The sequence below is a fragment of the Cavia porcellus genome, unplaced genomic scaffold, assembly GCF_034190915.1.
Source record: "Cavia porcellus strain 051 isolate PalLab524CR breed Dunkin Hartley unplaced genomic scaffold, mCavPor4.1 scaffold_46, whole genome shotgun sequence".
Classification (NCBI taxonomy): domain Eukaryota; kingdom Metazoa; phylum Chordata; class Mammalia; order Rodentia; family Caviidae; genus Cavia; species Cavia porcellus.
This window is the reverse complement of record NW_026947529.1, coordinates 5,470,339-5,482,772: the sequence shown is the minus strand read 5'-3', so window position 1 is coordinate 5,482,772 and position 12,434 is coordinate 5,470,339.

Here is a 12,434-nt window from a genome sequence, read left to right as displayed (position 1 = left end):
GTGGAGAGAATCCTTGGGATCCACTTCAGTTTGGGTGGCCATAAACTGCACTGCGGTGGGATTAGTGGTATTATGCTTTACATTTCCTGTGGTTTTGGTCATTGTGTGCATGAGTCCACCATATGGGTCACTTACAATAAGCATATTTCCCCTGATCTTTGAGGTGGTGGAATGTGGGAAACCCCTTCATGTCGTTTCAACCCAAAGGCTTTAAGGACCTGTATGGACCTGACACAACTGAATAGCATATGCACAGCATGGACACAAGTCTATAAGCATGACTTTGCATAGACAGCCATGGATGTGCTAAGGCTTGTGACAGAATGCAAGAATGTAATGCCTAATGATGAGTGATACATACAGGCTGGATAATAAAGATGCTTGCTTACTGCTGTTGTTAATGTTGGTTCCATGTGGTTTTTTCTCCTTTTACCCACTAAAATATCCATTCACCACCCTATCTCTGAGAAAATCTCATACCATAGACACAGGGAAATTTAATACCATACAAAACTAAAGCCTCTGTCCCCTGTTCAAAGGCACACATTACATCCTAAAGCCCAAATCTCTGTTGGGGTACAGCTTTAGAAAACAGATCAAGTTTCATGACTGCACCTTGAAGATCATTTCCTAAGCCCTGTGATGAACAACTGGCACACTTCCATCCCTCCTCTATGCACAGAGCATTAAAGTTCTAAAACGTTCTGACCTTGACCTGGAACGCAGCTACCCAAGCAACATATGTGCAGCCTTCAAGCAGACTGGTCAGACAATGGACTCAGATGAGTCAGTCCTTAGGCTGAAGCTCAAGAACAGTGTTATCTGTTGACCCCACTGTCACACTGTGGAGCTACTTATCAGAATGTCTTAGCTTCCCTTGATTCCTGAACCCATGGGGACTCACTTTTCCTGTGGTTCATAGTGTGTTAAAACCAGGCACAGCATTAATGTGTGGTAGGGAGAACCCATGCCCATGCCCATCACAACCCCTACTGAAATCAGCTCCTCATGTACTCTGCAAGGCACCTGTTCTTATCATGTCACATATAAAAGTGTGTTGATAAATGTATGTTGAATGCCCTGCTAGTCATCTCCACCCAGCCTGCTTGGCAGCAGCTTAGCCTTCGAACCTCCATTGGGCAGAGTGGAGGAAAGTAGAGGAAGACAAGGGGCTTTCTCTGCCAAGACAGAAAATATAGAAGGACAAGGGGCACTTCCAGCTGTCAGTGTTACACCCACTTCTGAGCCTATATCCTGAGGCCAGAGAGAAGACAGCTATTTTGATCACTTTGCTAGAAATCAGGAGTCTGAGCAGAGCTACAAAGGCTGGACTTGGGAGCCCAACTGAAGGCTCCTCCAGAAGATTTGTCTGCATTTTGTTTTCACTTTCTGTTCCATGACTTGGTCATCACCAGCTGTTGGCAGTGTGGGTTCACTTGTCTTCCCAAGTGATCTGCTTCTGGGGATCTTGGGTAGTCAGCACACAGTGAGATCTCTGTGTCTCTGTTAGGTTTTGCACAGAGCAAAGTATAAAAGTGCAGTTCCCATGATAGTAAGGTTGGCCCCAAAGTTGCATTAGTGAGGTCTTAGTTTGAGGACAGCTGATGCTTCGATCTTCAGGTTTGCATGTGCATGAGGGACTCAGTGCTGACTAGGTAGAGTGTGTTGCTCTGGCGTGAGTTTTTTCATCAGTTGTGCTTTTATTCCCACATATCAGAAGTGGATTTTCTTGCTGTGTGTTTTGCTTATAAATTATCATACTTTTATTAGTACCCATTTACAGTGTGTACTAATTATGTTTCTGATAGGTCCATGGCACATGTGATACATAGAGTGGAAATTATGCCCTACCTTGTGCACCACAGTACGGCCCATCAACTTGTGACTGTTCTCAATGTTGCGGGCATTGAAAACCTAGCTCAGGACCAAGACATCACCAGCACAAAGCACTGCTTTGTCTGGATTATCCTTTCTTTATGATCAATGCAGTGTCCATAATGTAATATTTGGAAGCTTAGTCCAGCCCTAACCCTAACTCTAACCTGAACCCTATATCTAACTAACAATAAAAAGCCATTTCCACCATTCTCTGGGCAAAGAAAACTTGATGGCATTGATGTGGGAAATGTAACATAAGTTAATTATGAGGATGTAAGATCACTGGTGGCTAGGGTGGAGCAGGAGGGGAAAGTAAAAAAAAGCATTGTGTAAAAATTTGAAGAACATTCTCGAATTGGACAGTGGGGATATCTGCACAACATTGAGAATACACTGAATGTCAGCAAGATGATTACTTTAAACTTCATTAAAATGTTAAATTTTATTTATTTTGTTCTGTCACTAAAAAAATCTCTGAGAAATAAGAGTAGTGATGAATACAATGATAAATAAAACAGGAAGAGAGGGGAATGGCAGGTGTGGGTCAAGAGCTGCCCACAGATAGAACTCAAGAGATGACTCCTGCTGTGGAGCACCCAGGAGGTCCAGCTCTGCAGCTGATGGACAAGGGGATCCAGGTACTGGCTCTTGCTGTGGGGCCAAAGCTGGTTAGGGAGCTGCAGGTGGAGCTGACACAAGGTCAGGAGGTGAAACTTTTGCATGGACTGAAACTGGCCCTGTAATTTCAGGAAGAGAAAATATCACCAACTGTCCATGGATTTCTTGGGGCAAAACCTTCCCACTGCCTGTCAGAGGCAGCTATGTGCACCAGTTCTGCCCCAGCAAAGCCGCCCAGACTACATCGCCACACTGACTGCTGAGGATCTCATGCTCCTGGTTCACACAGCATCTGGGCACTTTGCTGAGTTCCAAGGCACATCCCCTCCCCACAAGCCCACAAACTCTGGAGCTCAGGCCTGGGAGGTTCAGGATGCTCTAGCTGTTCCTGAAGAAGCTTAGCCTGGGGATATACATGGAAGTACAGTTCCAATGAAGAGTCAAGCACAGAAGATGTGGACCTGGGGCAGAAGGGGGCCAGGTGAGTGAGAAACCTGATATACCTGGGCAACTCATCTGTGGGGTGGGTGTAGGCCTTCTGCCCAGTCTGTACAGCATCCAGCCACAGCCTCTCCCACCCACAGTGGGGCACTTTGGGCCCAAGAAGCCCTTAGTGTCTGAAAGAAGTGTCTGTGAGAGGCAGAACTTGCATAGTTGTATCACACTTGTACTTTCTCACACATTGTCTCCCTGCCCCTCCGCAGTGCAGTCAGCTTGGTGAAGGCAGTGACTGGTATCTGCCATGTCTTTGCACTCAATGGATCAGGGCTGCTGCTCCATAAATATCTGAGAAATGAAAGGTCAGTCGGTATCGGTCTTGCCTCCCTGCAGTCTCTAGCTTAGGCAGTGATCCATTGCTGTACCCACTTATGCATGGTCTGTACCCACACTGAGGGAGACCTGGGGTCCAGAAAAATGGCTTTTAGGTGAGCATATCTGTTCTGCTGCAAATGGTGACTCTGTGGCCTCCAAAGAACATTGTAACTCAAAAGGGCAGGAGTTGCATCTGCTCTGCTTACAAGGTCATGGCCAATACCCAGAAATGTGTCTGCACGCAGTGTGTCTTCATGTGTATTTGTAGCATGATGACACCTATTTGCTCTTCCATGATATGTGACAGTCATGGATTCTTTGCTGTCCTCAGGGTTTCCTGCATTGGACAAACCCTGAGGCCCACATAATGACTCTGCAATCTCCTTTCCAAAGAATAGAACAGCTTCCCCCAAGTGTTGGTCAGTAAAGAGAATGGAATATCATTCATGGGAATCAGCACAGCCTCTACTGAATGTCTTCATGGGGCCAAGGCCACAGCTAAGCACTTTGCCTGGAGCCCCCATTTCATCTCGTGATCCTGAGTTCTCAATTCACTCAGCACCTCATCATTCAGCATTGTAAACTGGGGTTGAGTGATCAACTTGTACATGACCAGGACCTGAATCTGCAGGTGGCCAAGTCTCACTGGGCTGCTAAGTTAAGAAGTCACCTTCTCAGCGTTGGTGCCTGTGGGGTTGAGATGTCAGCCATGGAGGAAGCCAGAGAGGAATGGCCAGAGCTGGGGCATCTGTCCAGAAAGGCTAAGTCCAGAGTCACCTTCAGGCTGTGAGGTCCATCTGCCTGCACCTGGCTTGCTGTACAGACCTCTGCCAGGCTCTCTGCTGGCTGATTTCCAATCTGTGATGAGACAGTGGGGAGAAATGGAATGGTGTTGTGCACATGACTTCTCAGAAGGGTTGGAGCTTAAACAAAGCCCACATGCCAAATGGCCCACAGAGGCATGTGGTACAGGGCTCACTAAGGAATACTACCATGCTCACATCACTTCAATAGATGAGAGGCATAATAGAAATCTATGCATTAACAAAACCTATGAGTCTTAAGACAGCCTCCAATTTTAGAGATTAGAAAATGGAGGGTCATTCTGGATTTCCAGATCCATTAATGTGGCCCCACAGAATGTTCCCCAGTTTCCTGATATAATGTCCACAGGAAGGAATTAAGTTACCCTTCCATAGCCATGGAAGGTGAGCAGCTGTGTTCACTGCTCTTTTCTTGTGCTCATTTAGCCCTGAGGCTCTATGATAGGAACTGCGGTGCCTGAAAAATTCCTGTAAGGCAAATGCCAGAGAAATGGACAGAGTGGACTGACATTTGAGGTGAGCACATCTGTGGTGAGTTGATGATGTGTAATAGCTGGAGATAGGGTGGAGAGGCAGCCAACTAATGGTCCATGGACACCAGGCCTAGGGCTGAATATGAGATACAGTGGCAGAATTCAATCATGCCAAGAAATGAAGTGACTTTGTGTTTGTGTCCCATTTCCCCTTCCCCCACCAATGTGTGTACAATGACCTTGCCTGTGACAAGGTAGAAGCCGAGTAGAGAGCATATGGTATTTGAGCACTTGGAGTCTAGATTCCTTGAGAGAAGGACCACAGGCACAGTGTTTGACAAGTCCTGGATTGATGTGCTTAAACGGTTAATGTGACCCTAAATTCCACTTAGTACTCTATGGGCCTCTATACAGTCCCTTCTGCTGACACACCCTGAACCAGAGCAGATACCTATTGTTATTGTGGGTACCATGTCTGGAGCAGGGACATGACAAACAGGTCCCAGGGGCAGCTTCAAGCCCATGTCCTGTGTACAGCTCTGTTGGGGCAGAGCCCAGAAGCCTGGAGAAAGTCTGAGGCTCTGAGAAATCACAGGATTCACTCTGTTAAACAACGTAAACTTATGTTCCTCAAAGACAAAAATTACTGTCCCAGAATTCTATCTAGGAGGACAGGAGATGACTCGTGGCTGTGGATAAACATGGCCACTGCTCTTCTCCTCCTGACAGCCCTGTCCTAGATGGGAATGTGAATGTGACAGTGGCCCAGGCTCAGTTTCCCTGTCCCTGCCCAGGAGCATCTGCCCTCAGTGCCTGTCCTCAGACCCCCTCACAATGATGACCCAGGGAGGGAATTGATTATGCAGACTTACAGTCTTGGCCAGGCCTAAATAGCCTTGTCCTGGAGTCTGTGTTTCTGAGTGGCTGCTGGTAGAGCCTAGGGACATCTGGCCAAGGTTCCCTCTTCTGTCTGAGTGCCTGGGGACTGGGCCTGGTGAATCCTGTCCTGTGCTGCCTTTGATGGTTGGGCAGTTCACGATGAGCATCCTGAAGTATCTTGGCTGAATGAACCATCCTCTCACTTGTTCACAGGTAGTTTTCCCATGGCATGTCCTGAGGCTGGAATTTTGAGGTATGGGAAAGCAGCATAACATATTGACTGATCACTCTCTCTAACCAAGTGCCTGTGAAGGCCAACTGTCACTAGACCAAGCTGCTTGGTGACCAGAGCCTTCAGAGTTCTGTTTAGATCTGTTGCCAAGCAAATGAGGTCACATGTTAGGATCCATAGCTGGGCTGCCCCCTCTAATGCCCAATTTATTTTTATTGTGCAATAAATCTGTTCTCCTTAGAAACAGCAGGTGAAAAACTGGAAAACTGAGTGTGGTTTTACACTTTGCTACACTTTGAAAATTTAAATGCAGCAAACATGTAGATGCTTCAGATGTGGCAGGCACAATGCCAAGCACACAATTCCATCCAAAGGGTCCATTGTCTCTGATGATGAGGTGTTAGCAGTGTCTTCACTTAGAGATCTGTAACATTTTCAGGTGACTTGCTTTCTTGGGCATATGTTAGTTTCATTTCAATTCCATTAGGGAGCATGGAGATGTTCCCAGAATGCCCATAATATTTTTCCTTGACGGATGTGAATGTTTCATGTTAAAACCCCGACATGTCGAGGGAGGAGGATTCCTAGCAAGTCTTCCTCTCACTTGCCTATGAATGATTACTTATTAGTCTTTGGATGTTTACCTCAGCTACACACTGTAGTGTTCTGTACACTGAAAGCCTGTGGGGGGGCAGTAGGTGGTGAGAGCAAGGGAAGGCTTTGCAAGGCCATGAACATTATTGCCCCATGTGGATGAAGGACACATGCGCGTCAATCCTGGGGAACTTGTCTCCTAGCCAGTGCTATCACTTCCTGTCCTCCTGTCCCAAACAGACCATGAGCTTTGTGTCCCTGCTGGGTAGTTTGCCTTTACTAGAGGTGATGGTGCTGAGCCTGTTCAGTGGCAATGCTCTTTGGTTGGTCTCCTTCAAGCAGTGTTTCTGTGCTGGGCTCCCTCTGTGCTGTCACCACCTGCTATTATGATGCTGAACCAACCAACTATGACTTGTTCATGCATGTGTCGCCTATGTGCTGATGGTGGTTTTTTCTGTTTATGGCTTGGTTATTGAAAGTGGGGTGCCACAGACATTTTTATACATGTTCTTGTGTGTATATAGAGTTTTATTTCAAAGAAATGTGCTTGAATGTGAAATTACTGGATCATATTTCCATTGTATGGCTACCTTAGAAATTCTTAAAGTATCTTTGGAAGCAGTTGATTAAAGCAGAGTTAGTTGGTTTTTGTTTTGTTTTGTTTTATTATGCTATACTATGCCATGTTATGTTCCACTTGTTATGTGTTGGTTAGGAGTTTGAAACTCCTTCAGCAGGTTTCCAGTGCTTTCTGATTTGATTTTGAATAATCAACCTGAGAAAATATTAGAATATAACTTAGTTTTGTTTTGGAGAAAATTTAAAAAGGAAAACCCAGTCAGGGATGTTGGTGCACACCTGTCATTCCAGTACTCAGAAGGTTGAGGCAGGGGGATTGTAGTGAGTTTGTGGTCAGTCTGGGCTACAAAGTAAGATGAAGACCAGCCTGAACTACATAGCAAAACTCTTTCTAAAAACAGAATAAAGAAATAAATAATGAATGAAAGACAAAAGAAATAATATAAAAATGAAAAGTCCAGTCACCTGTCAATTCAGAAATCAAATTTTGTGAGTTTCTCTTGAATATGTACTTTAGTCAACACAACTAGCATAAGATTTAGCATCATGTATGCATTGATGCTCTGCCTGGTGTTTGCATTGTTTTAATATTTTAAGTTTTCACTGAAATGACTAGAGTTATGCTACTGAATATGCCCTCTTAGTATATGAGTAGCTCAGTATGAAGAGAATTTGATCATTCCTATTTTCTCTGTCCTAAATTTATGTTTCAAACCAGAATTTGATCAAGGGATTACTATCTTTTTTGAAATAGTAATAAGAATCATAAAAGATATGCTTTTTGAGTGTACAAAACTGTAAAAATAATTACAGATTAATAGCGGTTAATGTACCTTGCACTGGGATTTCTGAAAGATTGATATTTTCATAGATTTGAAAAATTATTTACAAATTTTAACACATGGTCTCACTAATTTTCCAAGTTTCCCAGGCTAGGCTTAAATCTTTCCTCATTCTTCCTCACCCTCCCAGAGTGCTGGGATTACAGGTGTACATTATCCTGCATTGGCAATTGATAGCAATGCTGTGTATTCATGGACTAAAATGTTCAGCTTTGGTCTTTAGACACTTTGCAGGAAGAGTCCATCTAGTTAAACTATCTGTTCCCTTCCTAGCCTGCAGTTTCTTTCACAGAGAGTAAGACTGAAAACCCCATTAACACTGTTGTAGATTCTGTGCTTTTTAACTGTGGTCAGCACGTGCTTCAGAGCATCACTCCAAATGCCTTCTGCACTGGGAATGAGGCTTGGCGTCCTTGAAGCACATTTTCTTTTTCTTTGATCACTCATGGAATTTGATAATTATTTGAATTCAGACCCCAGAAAAGTGTGAAAGTTAAAGCTACTTGGGGCATACTGCCCTCCCGAAGGCCGGGCCAGTGTAAAACATTATTTTTCCTTTAGTCCTACTTTCCAAGAGTTTGTTTTGTTTGTTTGGTTTTTGGATATTGATTTTTATTTCTATTTTTTGTTCAGTTTCTAGGGATTTGAATACAGAGGTTTGCACTTGGTTCCTTTACCTTCTCCCTTTAAAACTTTTCTTACTTTAAGCCAGGATCTGAGTAAGTGGCTGAATAGTTGAGGCTCTCCTTAAATTTGTGATGTTTCCATGTCAGCATTTCAGACTGCTAGGCTGATGACTCCAGCAGACCTGGTTTCATCATAGCGATGTAAGAAACTCATTGGATGAGCAAGGAATGGTGAAAATGCCTGCAATGCCTGCACTCAGCCCGCTGAGGCAGCAGGATTCCTGGGAGTTCCAGACAAGCCTGCAACACACTCTGAATTCAGCCCAGGCCTTAACCACACAGGGAGATCCTGAACAGAAAAACAAATGAAAAAATATAGGAAAGGAAAGAAGAAACAAAACAAAACTCCCGGTGACTGAATGACTTGGTTTGTCTCTGTGCCAGATGCTTTAATCTGCAGCCCTGTTCTTGCATTATAAGACCCTTTTGAGTATTGTCACTTTATAATAGACCAGAAAACCATGTACTTTGGTATCTCTACCTATAATGTTCTTTACATGGCTGTAGGAAGACTCCTTGTACTTTCTTGTGAATTTTCATATTGTTTTTCATTTCTAGGAAAATAGCATTGATATTTTGACAGCAATGGCATTGAAACACATGGTTGCTCTCAGTAGCACATACATTATAACAACATTAATCCTTCCCTCCCTCATCACTGTCTGTCATTTCTCCTGTTAGTGCTGCTTCACTCATTTTATCAATTTCTACAATTTTCAAAGTGTTTGATTAAATTTTATCTAAGCATTACCCAGTTTTGATGAATCATGAAATGAAATATATTCCTTGTAATTGCGACAGCCGTTTGTTTGAAGTGCATAGAAATGAATTGATTAGGACATGTGGATCTTGTACCCTGAAACTTAAAGGATTGGTGAGTTTGTTCTAAATGGTTTTCACTGGAGTTTTAAGTTTCTTATATGAAAAGACGCAGCCTCAGGAAATAGGGACAAACGTCAACAATTCCTTTCTGTTTTGTAAGTATTTGATTTCTTATTCTTGTCTGAATTCTATGTCTAGGACTTCGAGTACTGTGTTGAAAAGAGTTGCAAGCTTTGTCTCTTTCCTTACCTGAGAAGAAAAGCTTGCAGCTTGTCAGCCTCTGAGCACCATGTCAGGGATGGGCTCAGCATTTTCTGTACTTGTTGCCATCTGTGTTGATTGCCTTTGAGTGACAAGAATTTGTCAATTCTCTCACAAAGTGGACTCTTGAGAAATCTTTCACACCTGTAATAACAATCATCTATCTGAATATTGGTTGTATGGAAAGGTTTCCTGCTGTGGTCTGTACATTAGTCTTGTTTCTGTTTTTCAAAAGCAATGTATCAGAACTTTCAGTCTCACTTCTGTCACTGAAATCAATGGAAAGCTTTTCCAACATGAAAAGATAAGTATATACAAAATGGTCTTTACATTTTCCCTCTAGACTTTGTCTATCTGGTATTTTCTCTTCTATCAAAGAGCAATAATAGCCAGTCTCTTCCAGTAATGTTTGGCCAAACAGAAACTGATGCACTGATATGAAAGATTCAGAGTGGCAAATAACATCAAGCGAAATGTTAGAAGCACATGGGGACTAGCAGGAGAGTACAGGCCTATGGATGGGTCCAAAACTGAGCAGAAAGCTGAAACTTGACAGATGTGAAGATTGTACAAATTGGCGATGTGCTTATGGGCTACTGAGTTGAACGTGTTGAAACTAATGAAATCTTAACTGTTAATTTAAATTAACTTAGAATGTAATGTTGAGAAGAATTACAGACATAAGAGTAGAAATGAAATCTGAAAGAAGTACAAGGGGTACAAGGGGAGGGAAGGGAAAGGCAAGTACTTTGCAGGACTTGGCCCCATGCAGAGCTAAGGACATCTACCGTGGAGCCAGCAAAAACCCCAGCTCTGAAATTCATGAAGACCTGGTACTAAACTGGGCATAGCTTTCACAATGATCCCAGAGCTGGTGAAGTCACTGGAGGTGGAGCTGGCCCAAGCTCAGCAAATAGGACTTGAACTCAATCAGATACTAGCCCTGTCTCAGAGGAGGGAGAAAAATCACTAACTGTCCTTGATCCTTGCAGGCGCCAAAGCCTCCCAGGGCCTCTCAGAGACAACTCTGTGCACAAATCCACCCCAGGCAAGCTTCATGTTCTGCCTCACCCCACTCACTTGTGCATGCCTCCGTTGCAGAAGAACTCAAGTTTGAGAGTCTTTCTCTATGTAAAGTGACACATGCCCTCCCCAGAGAATGATAGAACGAGGCCAAACCTTTCTCACTAGTTCATAGTTCTCAGCTTCAGTGAGCTCAGGTTGTTCCAAAAGACCCAGGTTACTTTGGACTGGGTGTCCCAACTTGGCAAGCAGCACCTTCCAGGAGTCAGTAAAGGAAGCACTGGTCCTAGAGAGGACAATTGTAAGCAGCAGTACAGTTCTGGCCTCCCTCCCAAACTGCCCTCCCAAGGCATGCTGTGGAGTGGTACCAGCCACCTGCTTCAGCTAGAGAGAGCCCAGCCCCAGCCATCGCTGTGCCCTGAATGGAGCAGTGTTGACCCAGGCAGCCCTCAAGTGCTAATGGAAGTCCCTGGACAGTGCTGTGACCACCTGTTCTCCATTCTTTAGGAACCCTGAAATGCATCTCCCTTTCCCAACCTCATGGCATGTTGCCTCTTTGAGAAAGAGAGTGGTGTCTTCAGTGTTACTCTACTCATGGATACTCCACAGGGTGCTGCTCTCTAACTATCTGAGAAGTGATCAAACGGATGTATCCTGCCTGCCTTTCATTCATCTTCAGTTCATATACTGATGCATCATCACCCCATTCTGTGTGCCTTTCCATGACATCCCTCCTCTATTTTGTGTCCCCATGTACAGAGGCCAGGAACGTAGTCTATAATATTGGTAGCATTTGGTCCAAGTTGCCTGTGTGCCCGGACAAAATGGGAAGCACAGGAGAGCAGTAGTTGCATCTGCTCTTGTCATTACATCATGGTCAGGGCGTGGCACACTCATGATTTAAGGCACCCTCCAGCTCCTTCCATGATGTCTGTGTGGATCTCAGTCCTCTGATATCCCCCAGAGATTACTGCTCTGCATATCACAGAAACCCATGGAATGACCCTCTGATATCCTTCACAGTGAAGAGAACAGCTTCACCAAAGCAAGGGCTGCTTGGTAGGAGGCAAAGCTTCTGCATAGGAAAGAAAAAACAGCAGTGTAGCCAGGGTTCCACTTAAGAGAAAGACCTGCCTTTAGACCTAACTCCTCCTTCTGACTTCCTGTGTAAACCTAGGTAAGACATCATGCACTCTGGAGGTCATACTGTCATCTGCTTCCTAGCGACATCATCAAAGGTGTGAGATGACATTTGTGAAAATTAGCAGCTGGTATCCCAGGTATATAGTGTGTAGAAATAGAGGAGAAATCCAGGAAGGGTTGGGATGGAGGTGAATACAGTGCACTCCGGGCTGGTTCTTCCTTCCTGGTGGAAATGAGACTCACCTCTGGACATGTTTCCCTGGTGGCATCATGAGGAGACAGAAGTTCATCAGTTTGGCCATCCTTATGTTCCCTAAGCAATGCAATTGCTTCTATGTATTGGTATTGTAGCCTCAAGTGCAGAAAGTTATTGACATCTCATAGAATGACCCCTGGGTATAGCCTGGAGAGAGATAGCAATCAACCATGTTCTAAAGGTGGTCAGCCAGACTATAGCAGTAGATTTGGAGTTGGTTTTTAAAAAAACTCCTAGAGAACCCAGTTGAGGTTTGAGTCTCTGTCATCCTCAGGCTCTACTGGAAAAGGGCAAGAGGGTCACATATTTGAGCCCAGACTGAACAACTTAGCTGCACAGTGAGACTCAGTGTCAAATTTAAATATCAAAAACTAAAAGGTCGCTCTGTGTGGAGGTCCTCAGTTCAACCCTGCTATATAAATACAAAACTTATTACCTTGTGAATAAGCTGAATCAAGAGGATTCTACAACTTCCTTGGGGCAATATGAAAGGAAATTCCCCTAGGAACCT